This window comes from Euprymna scolopes, chromosome 18 (genome assembly GCF_053919585.1).
Source record: "Euprymna scolopes isolate OS-2025 chromosome 18, ASM5391958v1, whole genome shotgun sequence".
Classification (NCBI taxonomy): domain Eukaryota; kingdom Metazoa; phylum Mollusca; class Cephalopoda; order Sepiida; family Sepiolidae; genus Euprymna; species Euprymna scolopes.
Window position 1 is genome coordinate 116,899,770 of NC_136499.1, and position 20,870 is coordinate 116,920,639.

General features: G+C 31.7%; 1 long non-coding RNA gene and 1 pseudogene across 1 annotated transcript; one reads left to right on the forward strand and one right to left on the reverse strand.

The window, feature by feature from the left end:
- The first annotated feature begins 314 nt into the window (after nt 1-314).
- On the forward strand, nt 315-17,533 carry LOC145297785 (uncharacterized). The gene is made up of 2 exons (XR_013870323.1): nt 315-821; nt 11,505-17,533. It is a non-coding gene; the product is annotated as an uncharacterized LOC145297785 (long non-coding RNA).
- Nucleotides 15,465-15,597, reverse strand: LOC145298073 (U2 spliceosomal RNA; annotated as a pseudogene).
- Nucleotides 17,534-20,870: the final 3,337 nt, after the last annotated feature.

Sequence of the window (20,870 nt, forward strand, 5' to 3'; positions counted from 1 at the left end):
CGATTTTCGTCTCGCAATTTCATTATTTTCGTATGGTGAAATTTTTTTTTAAAAACTAGTAAATAACTAAAATAAACTAGCAAGAATACTAGTTTATTTTGCCCTTCTTGTTTTAAATGGTACAAAAGTTATATTGATAATATTAATTTATAATAAAGTTACATCGTTTTGCATATGGGGGGGGATAACTCTGTGGTGACTTTTGGGGGTGCCTAGTGTTAAAATATTTTATTTCTAGGGAGGGGGTAAACTTGATTTTAGCGTCTATTTAAAATAAATAAATAATGTATGGAGAGACCTCTAATTAATAAAATTAACACAATAAACAACAGCAAAAACGTTGCTTCCCTTATTCAATTTAACGTCTTTCGACATTCGTAAAAATCAAAACCCAATTATAAATTAGGCACAAAATGATGACGTCACTGATACAAGAATTTAGAGGAATTTAAAGACAATATCTAAATAAAACTCGTTTGTATCGGTGATAAACTCGTGGTAATTTTTTTCAGTGGGGATGCCAAATCAGCTTCCACCGTTTATTTCCTATGAAATGTCGCAGTGCAATGGCTCGAATTACTTAATATGCGTGTCATTGCTATTTTATAAATATAAATACTACAGTTGTTTCTTTAAAGCCAATTGTCGAAAAGAATTTTTATTGCTTTTTTTTCTCTCGCCCTATTTAATTTTCTGCGAGCCTGTACTTCCGGTCGCCATTTTGAATTTTAATCAGTTAACGTAAAAGTGAAATTTTAATTTAGGTAAAAGCCTTTTGTTAGTTAAACCGATACTTCTCTCGAACGCAGATTGTAAACAACGTAAGTGTTATTGGATTTATTTATTTTTATGATATTATAAAATGTTTGCTCTGAACTTGTAATTAAACCACATTTTAGTCTCTGTGATAATATGTTAATTAGCCAGAAGAAAATATCGAAAAACTGAATTCATTAGGGTTAGGGTTAGGGTTAGGGGTTAGGGTTAGGGTTAGGGTTAATTCGCTGTCACGGTGTTTGTATAGTTTTACCCATTCTTCAAGCTACGTCCTTCGACGGTTGCGGACGCTGCTATTCCGAATTTGTATTGGTAAGACATTATCGGTGGACTGTTTCTCTCACCGATACAAACAATTGCAAACTAAAAATTATTAATTAAATACAAAATAAATCCGTCTTTCTGCAAGCAAACATCCCTTGGCGGTTGCTGCGAGCCTGTCAGACTAAGTGATAGAAATCTCGTTTCATAAATATGTTGGTGCTTGTTAAGATAGAGACGACGGATTTTTTAATTTTTTTTTAATATGCTGTTTTAAGCAAAAAGAACATTACGTACTTAATTGTTATGTCGACAATAGTAATATATCCAAAAGTTACGAAAATTCAGTGAGTAGAAAAACTGCTATTTTGTTTTTATTTAAAAAAAAAAAAAGAAAAAAGAAGTCTATCGCAAAAGATAAATAATGCACATCATGAACAAGTAATCTAAACTATGCGTTCCGAGTTATGTCCTCTGTGCATGAACTCTTCGCCGTCTACTTTATATCATCTAAGAAAATTGCAGTTTTACCCAATTTTTCATAAAAATTACTGGTAATTTAGCAGAGAAGCCAACAAACAACAATATGAAAAAATAATAAATACAAGAAATAAATGTTACTGTATTCAGTAAAAGTTAATTTTATATCTACCTGGCTCATTTGTTTTGGTTTTCAAGTAGTTTTTATTGCTCTTTATTTAATCTAAAACATTTAGTTTTCCGAGCAGATTTGAAAAAAATGGCTGCGTCTTCTTTTGTGGAAGAAGCAAGCCTCTTTTTGAATTTTTTTGGTATTTTTATGAGAGTACTCTACGTACTATAAACACCCCAACCTCCCCATGTTAAGAACGGCTTTCAATGTTGAGTGTGTTTATTCCTAAAGCCGTTCTTAATATGCAAATGTTGAGTTGTTTATTCTGAAAGCTGTTCTTAACATGGGGAGGTTGGGGTGTTTATACTATGCTGGGTACTCGTAAAAAAAAAGAAACACCAAAAAAATTCCAAACACCTGTAAACCTTGAATTCTTCCAAAGAAGATGCAAGCCCCTTTTTTTTCTTTTTTTTTTTTCTTCAAATCCGCTTGGAAAAAACTGAACTTTTTAGATTAAATAAAGAGCAATAAAAACTATATATAAATAGTCAGGTAGATATAAAATTAATTTTTATTAGTTACGGTAACATTTATTTCTTGTATATAGATTTTTTTTGTTGTAGTTGTTTGTTGGCTTCTCTGCTAAATTACCACAAAAATCCGGAGATTTAGCAGAGAAGTCAACAACCGACAAAACGGTAAAAAAATTCAAATAAATAAATGTGACCAAAGGCAAAATACGTTACTCTTCTACCTACTTTCACATTTTAACATATTTTAAAGCTTTTATTCGGTTCACAAAACAAGTAGTGGCTATAGTAACATTTATTTTTAGTATATATTTTTTCGTATAGTTGTTGGTTAGCTTCTCTGCTAAATGCCCAAATAACCTTTAACTATAAATAACTTTCTACCTAATGGATTTTCGTAATTTTTGGATATATTACTATTTGCGACATGAAAATTAAGTACGTAGTTCAACAAGCACGAACATGTTTTTATTATAAAAGTTCAAATAAAGACTTTTTTAATTTTTATTTTTAATTTCAATAAATCGCTTCGTAGCCTGATAGGAATGCATCAACCATCAATGGACTTTTCTTTAAGAAAGCCTTCTCTTTTTCTTTTTTTTTTTTAAGATTTGATTATTTTCAGTGTGCAATCAATAAGAAACAGTCCACTGATGATGTCTTACAAACACATTCGGATAAGGGCATCAGCAAATGCTGGGGGATGTAGCTTGAAGAAATCCCTTAATAATTCATTAAATTCCATACAATAAATACATGTTAGACAAAACGTCTGTAAGGATCAATTTTCAGTCTCAGTTATTTGGTCAATTGTGCTATAGCGATTATTAGTTTCTCTTTTATAAATCTTGGTTTTAGCTCATTTTGTATAAAATAATTATTGATATAAAATTCAATTTTTTGAACTGAGATGAATTGGTAAAATAGAACTATCCACTTTATTATGGCTGCCACACCTAAAACCAAAAATTGTAAACTGGTGTGAATATAACCCTAATAATTTTTAGCCGCATGTTTATTTTTATAATTTATATTAAAAGAAAATTATGTTTCTGTATTTATTTTTGGACTGTTATCCTCATCCTCATAGTTGTTGTTCCACAATATTTCGGCCAACTATTCCTCTGGCTGTTGTCAGGTGGTTAACCTTGACGGGATAGGAATGCTGATTCTCTTAACTGCATCCTCAGTAATTACTGCCTTCCATAGTTGTTGTCATCTCACCACGTTAAGAGAATCTGCATTCCTATCCTGTCATGGTTAACCAACTGCAATTAGGACATCGTCCATGTACGCGAATACGAATGGAAGGTCCCTAAAAACCTCGTCTATTAACCTTTGGAAGGTTTGACAAGCGTTCCGTAGTCCGAATGGCATTCTGACGAATTCGTAAAGTCCAAATGGTGTGGTCAGTGCTGTTTTGTGGATATCTTCATCCGCCACCGGTATTTGGTAATACGCTTTTACTAAATCCAGTTTGGAGAATACCGTGGCATTTTGCAGTCCGATTGCAAAATCGTGAATGTGTGGGATAGGGTATCTATCCGGTACAGTTTGTGCATTTAATCTCCTGAAATCGCCGCATGGACGCCATGTTGTCGCGTCTGCTTTCTGTACCATGTGTAGAGGAGATGACCACGCACTTTTGGAAGGTCGGAGGAGTAGTTGACCGAAACATCGTGAAACAACATCTCTGAAGATGAGAATAACAGTCCGCAAATAAATAGATAAATATACAAATTACTCATCTCAAAGGATTCTAATAATAAACAAAATTAGTTTGAATTTATTATTTGTTATTTTATAATATAACTAGATGTACCCGACATTGCCCAGTATTAAATGTAATGTTAAATTTCTTTAAAAAATGAAGTAAAAAAGATGGAAAGAAACTGAGGCATGCGTATGTGAGTATTATGTTTTTTTCTAAACAGTTCACTCCTTATAAGTGAAAAAAATACTCAAGCTGAGATTGAAACCAAAACCTAAAGACAATGTGTCAAGTTCGATAACCATTAGGCCAGTTTGCCACAATCTTTAAATGTATTTACAAACTTCATGAAACAGTTGACAAACAGATAAAAATCTGATGACCCCCACCAAGTACCAATGTTTCAATTTTGACACTTTAGCAGACCTTTTTCTAGATAAAACCTGATTAAAAAAGTTTTGCACATGTTTTAATGCCTTATATACCAAATTTCAAATCTGTAGATCAAAAATTTGTTGAGAATATACGTTGAGAAGTGTCCTCACACACACACACATTCTCACTTATAGATTATAATAACTTAATTATTGAATTATTTAAAAACATTTTCGAAATAAAAGCATTGCAATTGTAAAAAAGAAAAAAATTGATTTGATTATTCGTTAAAAAACTGGTAAAACTTGTGGAGAACAGTTTTTTTTTTTTGAAAATGGCACAGAAATTTAAATTTTGTTCCATTGTAATCTTTTTTTTTTAAATTGCGTATGCATCAACAAAATCGAAAACTCTCCGTTCACATTCGAAATGTCAACTTTTATAGGTTTTCGGGTATGCTGACAAGGTTGGGAGTATTTATTTTGAAAGCCATTTTAAACTTGGGTAGGTTCTTCATTGTCAACACACGAAAAAAAACTATAAAAGTCAACATTTCGAATGTGATCATTGAGTTGGACTTAACATAAAAAAATACCAAAAAATTTATTTAATTGACTTTTTTCATTTAAAAATTAAATTATTTCATTTGTATTAATAAAAGATTATTTTCATAAAAAATATTTCGTTTTTTTAACGTGGGGAAGTTCTTCATTGTCAGCATACATGAAAACCTATAAAAGTCAACATTTCGAATGTGAACGCTAAGTTGGACTTAATGTAAAAAAAAATACGAAAAATTTTACTTAATTTTTTTCGTTTAAGAATTAAATTATTTCGTTTTTGTTAATAAAATTTTATTTTCATGAAAACATTTCGTTTTTTAATATAAAAAATATAAACATGTTTCGTTTTTTAATATAAAAATATAAACATGTTTCATTTTTTTAATATAAAAATATAAACATGTTTCGTTTTTTAATATAAAAAATATAAATATGTTTCGTTTTTTAATATAAAAAATATAAACATGTTTCGTTTTTTAATATAAAAAATATAAACATGTTTCGTTTTTTAATATAAAAAATATAAACATGTTTCGTTTTTTAATATAAAAATATAAACATGTTTCGTTTTTTAATATAAAAAATATAAAATTGTTGAATGTTGATTTGTCAATTACTTTTGATAATATTGGTGCATGTACAATTAAAAAAAAAAGATTAAAACGAACAAAATTTAAATTTCCGTTTCATTTTCAAAACACCAAAACAGAGCGCTCTCAACAAGTTTTACCAAAAAATATTTTCAAAATAAAACTATTCCAATATTCTATTCTTGCTCAGGTAAAAAGAGTTATCTACTCTTGTGCTTAATATTATCAGGGAGTTATCTGCCGCTTAGAACTATTTAAGAAGAGATAGGTGTAGCCATTCGTTTATTTTTTAGTGGAACTAGGCCAACAAGATTTTTAAATTTTTAGGAAAAAAATGAAGAAGGTCGGAATCAGTGATTTCGGAATGTGATTTATATTTTGATTTATTGAAAAAATATCTCTCTGCATAAAATTTGGTTTTCAAACATGATTTCTTATATTTTCAATTCTACAGTGCTTTTTAATGTAGAAATATTGAATCTGTAATTTTATATATGTTATTTTACTACTTAGCACTACAGGGTGACCAAAAAAACAAAACAAAAGCTAAATGGAGGCCATCTAGAACATATGCTGTAGAACGGAGAAAAGATGTGATGTTTTGAATATAATAAACTAGTTATGACCAAAGTTTCATTTCATTGGGACAAAACATTAAGAAACGGGGCCTAATTAGAGTTGGTGCCCGTTTTTTCTTTTTGGTCACACTGTAGTATATTCTCCAACTTGTTTTTAATTGGTTTTTGGTGGTGTCCTTTACACATATACACATAGGGAGGCTATGGCACTCAAATTGGGAAATTCAATTTTGTTTTGTATCTTTGATCACTCACATCCCTTATATAATTAATAATCTTTGTTATGGTTCTGAAACTTGGTGATTCTATGAAGATAACATTAAGAGGCTCAAAGTGTTTTCTTATGAAAAAGTACTGTGTTTTTACTATATTTATCTCTAAGCTATCATCAAAGTTTTAGATTGGTTTTTGTTTTTCTGTCCTATATAATAAATATGTCTCCCGGTTTGGAAAATCATCTCAATTTTTTATTTATTGGCTTCTTATATCTGTGAAATTAATTTAAAACGTTTTAACATAAGGTTATGTAAAAATCTTGTATTCATAAATGAACATATTTATAAATTTATCATTGAATACAGTATCACGCTGTGTTGATGGAGATCTAATTGTTTCTTAAGAAATGTTTTCTATTATCATTAACCTAATAAATGCTTTCTGTAAAGCGCTTATCTTCAATTCAGAGCAAACTACTTATGTAACGTCGAAGCAACAAACAAACAAAAATAAATAGGATAGAAATAACAACTCTGCTAATCAGCCAACGTTCAGGGCGTGGTGAACATGTTGGAAAGAACTGATCCAGCTGACCCAGGGAGAATTTTGCAGGCATGATCATGACATAGGTTTAGGACGGTTGAACATCTGGATAGAAATGTTTTTTTACATAAGACATGAATAATACAGATTTACTTAATAAGTACTGTTGAATTAGATTTATTAGTGCCGTCTCTGAAAATGTCACTGGAATTTTTGGGTCTGAACAATAGACTTTTTTCCTTAGATGACTTCATACGGGAAGTTATACCAATGAAAGACAAAAGAAAACAAATTAATTAACACTTAACATTTTCTTAGCTTTTTACATGCAGATGTAGAAAAACACGTTTTTTTTATTTATAAACGAAGAGAAATAAACATGCCATTCACTTATTTATATACAAGCAATCAAAGGGCAGATAACTCAGTTACCCAATGCCTAAAGCACACGTCTCACAAATCAGACAAGAGGAGGCAACTCCCTATTGGTTCAAGGGACAAAACTTACAGCATTAAAACATGAGTCCAGACGAAAAAAACCATCACACATTGACAACTCCAACAATTTTGGATAATATATCAGTTAGTTCATAATACAGCATAATCATGTTGACACATCGGTTCTCACCAGATCACCAAAGTTAAGCAACAATAATCCTGGCCAGTACCAGATTGGTGATCATTTGGGAATACTAGGCACTGTATAACTAATTCTACTGTTTTAACTTCTATATGAATGGTTTATCCATCTTCTTAATTTTTACCTTAAACGAAATTTTTTTAACCTTATTTTTACAGATACACCAATGTTGTTTGTCATTGAGCATGAATAATATATAAGTTAACTTACTGAAATATATATTAAATGAAATAAATGAGATTCTTGTATTTTTATTGATATCATTTCAAATGAGATATGTTGCTTTTTGTGTAAAATTCTTAAGCTACTAAGAATGGATTGATTTATTTTTTTAAGTAGAACAAAAAACATAATTGTAATTAATTAATAGTAATTCTATTCTTCTAACTTCTAGTAAATGATCTATTCTTTTTCTACATTTTTACCTTAAATGGAAAATTTTCTAAACATATTTTTACAGACATACTGATGTTGTTTGTCAAATTAAATAAATTAAATGAGATTCTTGGATTGTTACCTCAATATATCTGGTGTTACCAGATCAGGTTGTCTCAAGGTATTGGCTTCCTGAGACCAAATGCACCTAACATTGATGTTTTTTGTTTTTTTCCTATTCCCTTTTGCAAAACTTAATTGTGTTCTGCAAAACTAAAACCAAAAACCAAAACACACATACTCCCTCCCAAAAATATACTAATATTAGAAGGCGATGGCAAAGGTTAATCAGATAGTGTTATCGACAACAAACCCCTTTATTATACCTTGCTGAGACCAAGGAAATTAGCAAATTGCCACAAGCATCAAGAGCCACTGTTTGAGTATATCATCCGTGTATCTCTGCATATGATGCTTTGGTAAGAGGGCGGGGGGGAACAAGGATGATGAATCAACATCAAAATTCATATGACTTCAAAAAAAAACAAAAAACAAAAGACCCCATCCTGAATCGTACACAGATAGTGATGAAAAAGAAAACACAAACTCTTATACCAACTTTTCAAGATTCTGCATCATAGAATCAATGGAAGAAAACCCAATGTCCAAACTGTACCCTTTTCCGATATTGAACTCCATTAAACCAAAAAATTGAAAAGAAAAAACACTAAAGATGGCAATCTATTGATCGAAATAGACCAGATAAACCAAAGTAATAAACTTAAAAAATGTTACATTTTCATATTATCAAGGTCAAAGTAACCCCTATGCGAGATAAAATCAATCTAAAAGCATAATTAGAAGCGGAACTATCCCTTGCCACACTAGAAGAAATACTAAATGAATTAAAGGAATCATAGAATCTCTATTAAAAAACATAATGTAAAAATACTAATGCCTTTATCCTTACATTCAATACACCAAAAATCAAAATAGGTTACAATAAAGAACTGGTATATATATCCCTACCCCATTGAGATATTTTAAATGTCAGAGATAAAGACACATGTAGAGGAAGTCCCACATGTTCAAAAGACCAACACCATAATACAGAAACTTCTTATGAAGAAACTAAATGCCCCAACTGTTCAGGAAACTATCCAGTCTTTTCCAAATTTTGTGAAAAATAGAAAAAAAGAAATATTAACAATAAAATATAAAAGTAACATCTCCTTTGCAGAAGCAAAAAAAAAAAAATAGTTGAAGCCTACATAAAAAATCAGTCCTATGCAAAAACGGTTGAAAAGATCAAGCTAAATAACCCCAACAACCCAACAAATATAAAGAACTTATAAAATAACTAATTCATTTAGAACGTATTGATAACTTGTACTCAAAGTATGGAAAAAAACTAAAGAAAAGAACAAAGTCCATAAAATATCAACGTCATCACAAACCTAATCCTCCCTTCTAAAAACATCTGCTCCGAAGAACAAACGTCTCAAAAATCTAAAACCTATGCTACTGAATCTAATAATTAAGAAGCCAAGGTCTCACCTAAGGAAACAAAAAATACAAAACAAAGCACATATGAAAGAAACTACAAAACAAAGTATAGATCAAACAGAAAATACAAAAGTACATATGAATCTGACATTGACGCAACAAGCCAAAATACATAAAGCCTTAAATCCCCCTTTCTAACAGTTACCAAGTGTTAAAAATGGAAGATACAGAAAAACAATCCTCTTGCAATGAAGTAAACTCCCCAAATTACAACTCTAAATCAAAAACTACCAATAAATACAAGCATAAAAGAAGCAAACAAAATACCCTCTTTGTAAATTAAAGCAATAAGTAGAAAAATATTAAAAAAAATAAACCCATCAAAAAATGAACCGCGATCTCAATCAGCCTCTGAAAGCAGAGATAAATCTAACTCCAAAAATAAGACTAATCAAATAGAAAAAATAGAAACTGAAAAACCGAGCAATGCAGGCAAATATAAAGAAAATAAACGCAAACCACTCAAATCACAATAAATTTGACAAATAAAAAAAACAAACCAATGGAATATTAGATACAAAAACTTCAACAAAAACCAGGCAGATATAGAAAAACAAAATAAAGAACCTGTTCATGCAAAACCTCAGAAAACACAGCAAAGCAACATTCCTACAATGAAACGGTAGAGGACTAAGACCTAATCATAAAGAAATATTAGAAATCATCAAAAATAAAATCCATCAGCAATCTGTCTATAAGAAACACTACACAAAAAAATCACAAATATAAGTTAAAAGGATATAATATGTACGACAAAACATACACACCAACAACAAATAGATCAATTGAAGGAGTGTCCATACTGATTAAACAAAACTATGCCTCACACAATCCTCCAGTTAAATACCAGACTTCAAACAATATATATACTCCATTAAAAATCGTTCCTCAAAATAACTAGATTCAGCATTAAATAACCTGAAAAAGGTTGATATGCCGTAAAACAAAAACAACCAACCATCGAACACTTACGTAAGACATAATGAATAAATTCAATAAAATGAATGAAAAAGGAAAAAGAGATTGTCCTAGCCTGGATACCAAGTCATGCTGGTATATTATGCAATGAAAAAGTTGATAAATAAGCCAAAGATATGCAGGAATATAACAAACATCAAAATTCCATACACAGATTTCAGTAGAAAAATAAAGGAATACAACAGAAGTGGCGAACAGAATGGGATACATGCACCCAAAATAAACTACACAAACACCAACCTACAATTAAAAAGGAAAACAAAACAGTAATAAAGAGATGAAAAGAAAACATTGCTCTGAACAGAATTAGAATTGGACAAAACTAAACTAACGCACTCAAACTTTATTAAAACTACAGAAAAACCAAAATGACGATTAAAGCGTATACTAATAGAATGCTGGAAAGACAAAGATATCAGAAACAATTATGCAGCAAATTGAATCAAGGAATTATTTCATAAGGTGACACCACATCAGATTATTGAGTATTTAAAAAAATACAATTCTTTAAATTATTTTAAACAATACTGATAAAATCTTGAAAGCAACTAAAAGTTTAACGACACATCACTTTGATAATAATTAAAAATTTGTGGAATCCAAAATTAAAAAAAAATAAGACATTCAATAAATGATTTGGCATTAAATGATCCACAATGGTTGATATGCCATAAAACACTAATAAACCAACCAACCTCAATATATTATTTACATACAATCATAGAAGTTAAGCAATGTTGAGCCTGGTTAGTACCAGATGGGTAACCATTTGGGAATTCTAAGCGCTGTATGTGCTCTCCACTTATCTTGGCATTTGTTTCCAGTCGTCCTCTACAGACACTTCACTTGCTACAATGTCGACTCAGTAGAGGTGTGCGTACCTCCTGCCACAAAAATTTCATGCGCAAGCACCCCTTTATGGATATCCATAGTCTATCAAAGACTGAAGAAGCCCTTGTTAATAAATAGATTAAGGAGAGTTAGGCATTTAGATGCTCTTTGTTATCGAATTTATCAGTTTATTGAAATAAAATAAAAATTATTGAAATCATCAGTGCAAGGAGATTCGAACCTGACCCCGAAGCTATCTCTAAAATTTTGTCTCTGAAGCAAAAAAATCTTCTAACCTTATTTTTACAGTTTTAATGTTGTTTAATAAATAAATTAAATGAGATTCTTGCATTGACATCATCTCTTTTTTATTTACAGATTCAAATTATCGGAACGTGATTTAAAAAATTCGACAAGTTATGTAGATGTTACTGTAAAGTTTTCAAGTTACTATTACAGAGATATCATTTCTAAAGGTTCATCTCAAAGATGGACGGACAAACTGGACGGAAAGCGTTTGCGTGTAAATTGTGCGAGGCTTCGTTTTCTTTTAAATCATTGTTTGAGAAACATATGCGGATACACACAGGCGAAAGGCCGTTTTCTTGTCAAGTTTGTTCGTCGACATTTTCCCAGAATGCTCATCTGAAATCACACATGTTTACGCACACGCGGGAGAGGCCGTTTCCATGTGAAATTTGTTGCCTTGCGTTTGCAAACAAATCGGCTTTAAAACGGCACACACGAACACACACTGATGAACGACCATATATTTGTAACATTTGCGAATTTGCATTTTCTTTTAAGTCTGCGTTAGACAAACACATGAGAACTCACACTGGGGAGCGACCCTATCCATGTCGCGTTTGTGGTTCAGCATTTGCAAATAGTTCCACTTTGAAATGCCACATTCGAACTCATACTGGAGAGAAACCATATTCTTGTAATATTTGTGGTGCTTTGTTCTCAAGAGATAGCAATCTCCGGGATCACATTCGAACACACACGGGAGAACAACCTTTCTGTTGTAATGTTTGTGGGTCAAAGTTCGCACGAAATACTCAGCTTGAAACACACATTCGAACACACACAGGTGAGAAACCATATTCATGTACGATTTGTGGGGCGGCTTTTTCACAGAAAATTAATTTAAAAACGCATATGCGTACACACACAGGTGAAAAACCTTACGTTTGTACAGTTTGTGAAACTGCATTTTCTCTCAAGTTAAACTTGAAAAGACATATGAGAAGACACAGTGTATAGCAGTGTTAATGCTCTGCTGGTTAGTAATGACAGTTCTCTGAATTTACTCCACCTACTTCAGCTCCATCTTGTGTTCCAATGATATTGTGCTCTCTATTATCTCAGTAGGTTCTAACATAAAGTTTATATGAGAAGACACAGTGTATAGCTGTGTTAATGCTCTGCTGGTTAGTAATGACAGTTCTCTTATTTTACTCCACCTACTTCAGCTCCATCTTGTACTTCAATGGTATCAGCAAAGTAACAAAACTTTTGAACCAACTTTTACAATATTTATTAGTCCATCAAATTCAAACAATGAATTATAACAAAAATCCTTAACCCATTGATGTTTTAATTTTTGATGCGTTAATAATAAATATTGTCATTTCTTCAATTTTTATTTTCATCATCAATTTTTCTTGTCTGTTTGATGACTCTATTTAAGATATTGTGCTTTATATTATCTGAATAGGTTCTAATATAAAGATAATATATGAGAAGACACAGTGTTTAGCAGTATTAACACTGCTGGTTAGCAATGATAGTTCTCTGAATTCACCCAGAAAATTAATTTAAGAACACATATGTGAATACACACAGATGGCCAAGTGAAAAAGATACTTAAGAAGTATCTGGAAACAATCCCTGGAAGACCAAGCTGTAATGAAATACAGATTGCACAACATCTATTAAAAGGGAACAATATCTTATAAAAAAGCCCTTGAAATCCAAATCCTAATGAAATCAAGTGTTAGTTCCAGGAGGAGTTAGCTCCCTTGATCTTTTAAAGATAATATAATATGAGAAGACACAGTGTTCCGCAGTATTAATACTCTGCTGGTTAGCAATGACAGTTCTCTGAATTTACTCCACTCAGAAAATTAGTTAGCTCCCTTGATCTTTTAAAAATTTATCAAGTAAAATAAATTTTTAAAAAAGTGAGATCTTAAATACTTGGAAACAATCCCTGGAAGACCAAGCTGGCATGAAATACAGACAGCAACTATAAAGGGAACAGCATCTATTCTTAAAAGAGCCTCGGATATAAAGTCAAATCATAATGAAATCAAATATTAGCTCCAGGACAGAGCCATTTATGTCTTAAAACTAACAAAAGCAAAATAATAAAAAAATGAAAAATCTTATGTTTGTACAGTTTGTGAGACTGGTTTTTCTCACAAGAAGACATATAAGACATGGTGGATGGCAGTGGTAACACTCTGCTAGTTAGTAATGACAGTTCTCTGAATTTACTTCACCCACTTTTAACTCTTGCAGTCACACTAGCATCAGCGAAGTCATAAAACTTTTGAACCAATCTTTACAATATTTAATATATTCATCAAATTGAAACGAGTACTTTTGCATTTACCACCATCAATTTTTCTTGTCTGTTTGATGGCTCTATTTCATATATTGTACTTTCTGTTATCTCAATAGGTTCTAATATAAAAATAATATTTATCGTTGTAATTCTAATTTTATATTTATATATATATCTATATAGCACCGGGGGGGGGGCTTTACCTGATCATAATTTAATTTGTCGAGATTTCATATATCATATAGTCGTGATTTCAAAAGTAAAAAAAAAAATATTTGGGTGCCATGAGCTATAATCGAAATGTATAACGATTTTTTTCAACTTGGACTCCTTTTTGATTCCTTAAAAATTATTTTCACCCGCTAAAGATCCATAAAAGAATGGTTCATAAAAATCCAATCGTTTGAGGCCCCTAGCGCTGCTCTTCAACTTTTAGTTTCGGAAGAGATAGTTTGAAAATATGGAGACAGACAGACATATAGCCTTTTATATATTAGATATATAGTTAAGAATACGTGTATGTACATTATCCACCAAAAATAACGGAGGAAATTATGCTTTGGCAGTGTTTGAGACATTATTTTATATGAATATTAGTGCAATCAGTGAAATAAAAAATAAGGAAAAGAAACTTTTTCCTATTTTATTTGATATATTTCTCCACGTTTTCATATATTTATACACTCTAACCATATACATATGTATATTTATGTGGCATTTTTTTTCTCTTAAGCATATTTTGTTAAATTCAATTTCTGAATAATAGTCTTCACTTCTGGCAGGAACTGGCTGATGTAAAAAAAAACTACTATTAATAAAATAAACTTTACAAATAGTAGTAGCATCCTAATTAAACTAATTAAGCAATGAAAAAAATATACACATAAAAAATTATTTGTTCAAAACCAGTTAGATTAATCTATCCCTGACAATGAATCCAGAAAAATTGGAATGCACTCGGACTTACAATAAATATGGCGATTACATTAGCCAATTCCTATCAGAAGTGAAAACGTTATTAAAAAATTGGAAAAGATTAAAAATAGATTTAATGGAAAAAAAATGTCTGTTTTACTTAATGAAACGATTATATATTATACATATATTATACATTCTAACCAACAAACAAATTTGAAAATGTTTACTCTGACTACACTGGCACAACAAAGATAGCGGTACAATGATTTGTAAAAAAAAAATTAATTTCCAAAAAAAAAAATCATTGACCAACAAAAAAATTAATACACAAAAAATGTTTTATATTAAATTTTACATATCTCTACAATTTTATAAATGCAACTTTGTGTGTGTGTGTAAGTTCATTCTTTATAAACTCTAAAACGGCTGAATAGATTTTCTTTAAAATTTACAGAACTTTAGTGTATAAGTCTGGGAGTGATCTTAGTTAAGTTTTGTCTCAGAATCCCCCTGATAATTACTGATATTCTAAAATCGAAACTGTTATTTTAATTTATCATTGGTAAAGCTATTTTTTTCCATGTTGTCACTTAGCAACAATGATAGAACAATGGGCCGTGAAAATTCTAATGTGGGTAAATTGATAGTCTGCTTTTTTTTTTCGCATGACGTGGTCTGTAGGTTCAAACTCTGCATGTAAATTGCTTAAATTTTTTTTTTCATTGAATTTTATAAGACTTGAAAATTTATGCCTTTTTGGGGTTTTTTTGCATAACGTGGTCTGTACCTATTTACAATGCCTCCCCACGGGACAGAGTTAGACACCAGGGTCGTTTTTTAACGTGGAGAAAAGTTACAAAAATAAAAATTGTCTCAGTCGTGAAGGATTTCTCCTCCGCTGAAAGAGAACGAGAAATGGAAGTGCCGCATCTGAAGAACAGATACTACACTTTGATCTTGGCCAAAAGGCCAAGGGGCAGTTGCATAACGTGGTCTGTAGGTTTAAACCCTACATGGAAATTTCTTAATGTCTTTTTTTTTTGTTAACTGGAAAGACGTTTATATAAAATAATTTTATTAAAGAAACAGTAGGTTCTCTAGAGTGCAATGTAGAATAATAACACATATTTTGAACTAAGTTACTGCATGCAAGCATGTGAAGCTTCCTCCTGGGTGATTTCACGGATTTCGATGACAATAAAAATATGAGGGTATGAAATATTCATTGATCATCATTCAGGCCAGAACAACGTTAGGTCTCCCTGCTAGTTGATAATTATTTTTAATCTAAGGATGGATTAACACATCTTCCAATTTATATACTTACTAGCTGGCCTCCTGTCATTGCTCTGTTGTAAAATATGCTTGTATATATTTCAATTTATGCAAACTACATATTATTATTTCTTTATTCATTATCATATTCTCAAGTGATTATTATATTGTACCCAAGATATAGTAGTAATTGCCCAGCATGGCTTCATCATAAAATATGCTTAAATATGGTATTTTAATCGATACAGATTTTATATTTATTATTATAGATATAATACTCTATTATTATATTGTATCCAATATATAGTGTTGCGTTGTTGAATGAAAATAGAAATTTCAGTTGCATTTTTTTAAAACTTACATATATGTTGAGATCGGGCTTATCGATCTGTAAAAAGTCAGAGCTCCGACCTTAATTAGTTACAACCAAATACTGAGTTACAAGTATACAAGAAATTTATTTACAAACAGAATTTACAATAACATAAGAACATTTGTGTGTGATGTACACCAATAGGTATAGGTAATTTGAAAGGTTTTTCGTGTGTACCAGGTGTTATTAAAGTTTGTTAGCATTGCCGTATTTTAAGAATAAGTTATTCTTATTGATAAGTCATTATGTTTGATTGTTTGTAAAGGATTAGATCGCCTTACCTTACAAGTTTGTTGTTCTTTGAGTGCATCTTCATAGAGCATGCAAATTTTTGTGTGTGACCAGCTTGACGCCCAGGCAAGAGAGAAAAAGAAGATAAAAAACTGAAGACTAGGGTTAAGTGTCACCGGAACTGTCAGGTCATGTAATTTGTGTTGCATGCTTGATGACCTTATTCTGCGTGTGTGTGTGTGTGTGTGTGTGTGCGTGCTACCATGCATAGCTCGCTTTGTGTGTCCGAGCTAGACGCAAAGCACATTGAGCAGTTGTAACGGTTCACACACACATACACACACACACACATATATATATATATATATGATAACTGCTTCATGCTAGAGTTTATAAAAATAATGATTTATTTACTTTAAATGGCATTTGCTGACAAGGCTTACAAAGTGACAAGCAAGGTGTGGGTGTGTAGATAGGACGTATTATTTTTTGCCAGCAATGGTAGAAATATCACTCATCTTTTAATCAGATCTTTTAATCAGATTTAATATCGGGCTTATAATAATAACAACAATAATTATAATAGCAAAAATAATAACAATCATAATAATGATAATAGTAACACTAATAATAACAATAACAGTAATGATAATAATGACAAAAATAATAACAAAAATAACAATGATAATATAATAATAATATTGTGTTTCTTAGCTTTGTTAGGTATGAAGCATGTTGAACATCCAGAGTCTAGCATTGCAATGCTAGAGAAGCTTACGTCTCTGATTCCCTGATGTTAAAGGTGAACTGGACACTTCCAGTTTGTATCATTCATTCTCTTTTCCCTGGACTGCAGGACAATGCAGATGTGATGAAAAACACTTCCCGGTTCTGGCAAACAGTCAGGCTGCCGTTAACTCTCAAAAAGAATCTAGAGGCTTAACTGCAAGTAACGTTACTCCTTCATCTTTCGTTATGAATTTTTACAATCTTTAATTTGTAATTATGTTGTAAATAAATTTACTTGGTTCTATAATATCGGCAGACTTCATGTTTTTATTTCATGCCAAAAGGAGAGCATGCAACTTTTCTTCAATCTTCTGCCTAACAATAGAGGATGACTTCAACAACTATGTTCCTTTTCTTTAGTTCTTGCATGGTTATGTTGGTTGAAAGTTTTTTTACATTTATTTTCGTAGTCAGTTAATTTAATATAACATTTTTTTTAAAATAATCTAAATTATATGTTCTTGTTTAGAAAGATCTTTGGTTTCCTTTGTTTTTGTATCCAGTTTTGTTTGCATATTCAGTTTGCACAGCCAGTGAAATTAATTTAACATTTTTTATGATTTGACTTTGCAGTTAAATGGGCTGGTAAACTGCAAAAAATAAATAAATAAATAAAAATAGATAAAATAAACAAGAAGTTACGATAAAATGCGTCACTGTCAACTTCATCACTCACAACTTTCTCTCTCAACTTCCAGCATGCATCCCATCTCACCCTGCCAACTGGCATTTTATTAAAGAACTGACTTCATTCCATTTGCATATGTCTGCAGTGGCTGGTGTGATCTCATGTGATTCCATGAGACTACACCTTATAAAGCCATGGCCGCCATCTTTAATCTCTCTCAGATCCCATCTGAAGGTAAGTCGTATAGACACATAATGCACGTACACGTGGGCACTTTCTTTGCTTATTAGATTCAACTCTACAGACTTGTGTATTTTTGTTTTGAAAAATCTTTGGTTTTCTTTGCTGACGACTGTAAATGTATAGGAGTACTGTAATAAGATAAAAGTCTAGGACTAATCGCAGCTGTGCAGTCACTCACACACACACACACACACACATGCTCGCGCGCAAATAAACGAACGTTTATTCATTTCAATTTCCCCGCGCATTTTGTACAAAAATAAGTTCTTCTAGCGACAGCATAATTTCAAATACGCCCACACACTTTTTCTCACAACAACAAAAAAATGAACATATTTCTGGTGGACGTAGTTGACGACAGTATCACATGACACAAGCGACCAATGAGAAAATCTAGAAGATTGTCTTAACGCTTTTCCAAAAACCAAAACATCAGCAATAGCAATCTTGTTTTGGAGCTGGTCCAAAATGTATAAAAACGCATCAAACATTCTTTCTTCCTTTCTTTTTCCCTTCTACTCGCTTTGACATCACACAAGAACATGCCTCTCGTTTTCATAACATCGTTGCCGTCAAAACCATAATTACACACGCCACGTGGACACTCAAAAATCACACTTATCCACACACGCACCCATTCTGCACATTTTCTAATTAATAACAATGAATTACTTTCCTAAAAATAAATAAGGCGAAACATGTTGAAATAAGGACATTATTTTCACACAAGACTTTTACATTCTAATCTTATTAATTCCATGAAGGACTTTCATCAAACATTCTAATCATAATGACTTCGCAAGAACTTTCACCGACTGGACCTTTGCTTATTCATCTTGTTGTTTTTGTTAAAAAATAAATACAGTGCATTTTAACCAGAAGGAGGTGTCATTTTGTTTTATTCCATTTTTTTTTATTATTATTTTGTTTGGGGCAAAGAGATTTAATTTCACTTTTCCCCTACACAGCAGCTAAAATTAAACCCTTGATTAGAATTCCATAAAAATAAATGAAAATAAATATTTTGAGAGCTTTTTGGAATTTTGAAGGTTAACAGATTATCAACGGCTAGGATGGGGGAGGTAGCTCTTAAAACTACTGCGGTTAGCAAAAATAATTGCTACACCATTACTTAAGGATAGAGACTTTTTGTTACATTTTACTTTAGTCGAGGTTCTCAGAAATCATGGTGGCTCTTTCTGGGTTTATTGTTATTTTCATGACAAGTGCTTGACTGAGATCCAATCTATGGTTCCCTCTTGCCAAACTTTCACAAAAAATACTCGACTAACTACAACCACAATCAATAATTTCCCCCACTCTCTATCTGTGTCTTAAATCTAAACGCAAATTCCATAAATACTTCTTTTGTAAACTGCCTGCCTGTGAAACACTGGTCTGCTTCCGGGCCTATTACAATATTGTAGCCTTCAAATTCAATGTAAACAAGTTCTTGATGAATTGTTCTCTTAAAAAAATCAAATTTTACCCAATTTGCAACGATTACTACACTACCACCTAACATTCATTAACCTTATCCTCGAGTTGAAGTTCAGTTAGGAGTTAAATTTATATTCGCGGGCTCTTTTAAGATGTTTTTGTTTTATTTTACTTCAGCTGAAGTTCTCAGAAATCAAATAGCCTCTTCTTAAGTCTAACACTGGATTCTTATATGGTTGGTTGTTTTTGCTTTACGGCATATCAACCCTTTTCAGGTTATTTAATGCCGAATCCAAAGATTTTGAAGAAATTTTTTTTAATAGAATATATTTGTTGTTTTCAAGTCGGTTTCTATTTAACTCATAGTTGGCACCCTAACATGTACTACCACTCCAGGTCAGAGTGGACCTGGGAGCAATGGCAATTAAAGGGTGACTCCACACTCTCCAAAGACTACAAGCTGGGGCCTCACCACTGGATATAGTTTAAGGTCATATCCAGGACCGTGTTATGTATTCTTATATGAGATACATGGATATTCGAATAGTCCATTAAAGTTCACATTCATCTCTCAAACATCGAGTTAGTAAAAAAGTTAAGAAGATTAATTTTCGTTTCCCTAGATGACCTGTTAACTATGTTATCTTTTAAATGCTTTCTTGACATTTCGTTCATCTAGTCTGAAGGAGTACTGAGTTTGGTGTTACAGTACAACCCCGAGATACATTAAAAATTAGTAGCAAAATACAGTAAAGTATATAATACACATGTATATAATCAAATAAAATTATAAAAACACCATAAAGCAAGGCAAATACCATAACCAGAGGCTGGAAAAACATTGTATTCCACATCATAATCTGAAAAAAACGTATCCGAGGGCCACCCTATCCCGGGGTTCTACTGTAATAATCAAATAAGAAATAAGAAAAAAACACTGTACCTCGGGGTTCAACTATATTATTAGGTTAGTGCAAAAACAATATCGTTTTCTCCCATGTTACTTTTATATATCACTAGCTTGGGTGCCCAGTGTGGCCTGGTTGTTTGGAGGTGTGTGTTGAGCAAAAAAAAAAAAATGTTGTAGTAGGCAGGCAGGCTCGAACTCATGATGCAAAGGTGGAGAAGAAAGTGAAAGAAAATCTGACGTTTTACCGCTACTCCATGACGCGACTGGAAGTCTAAAGCATTCACATTTTACATAGTCAAAATTACTTGCAGAAATGGCGTTGCTTTTAAACCTCCCACGAAAGCAAATTAGACACAAGATCGTTT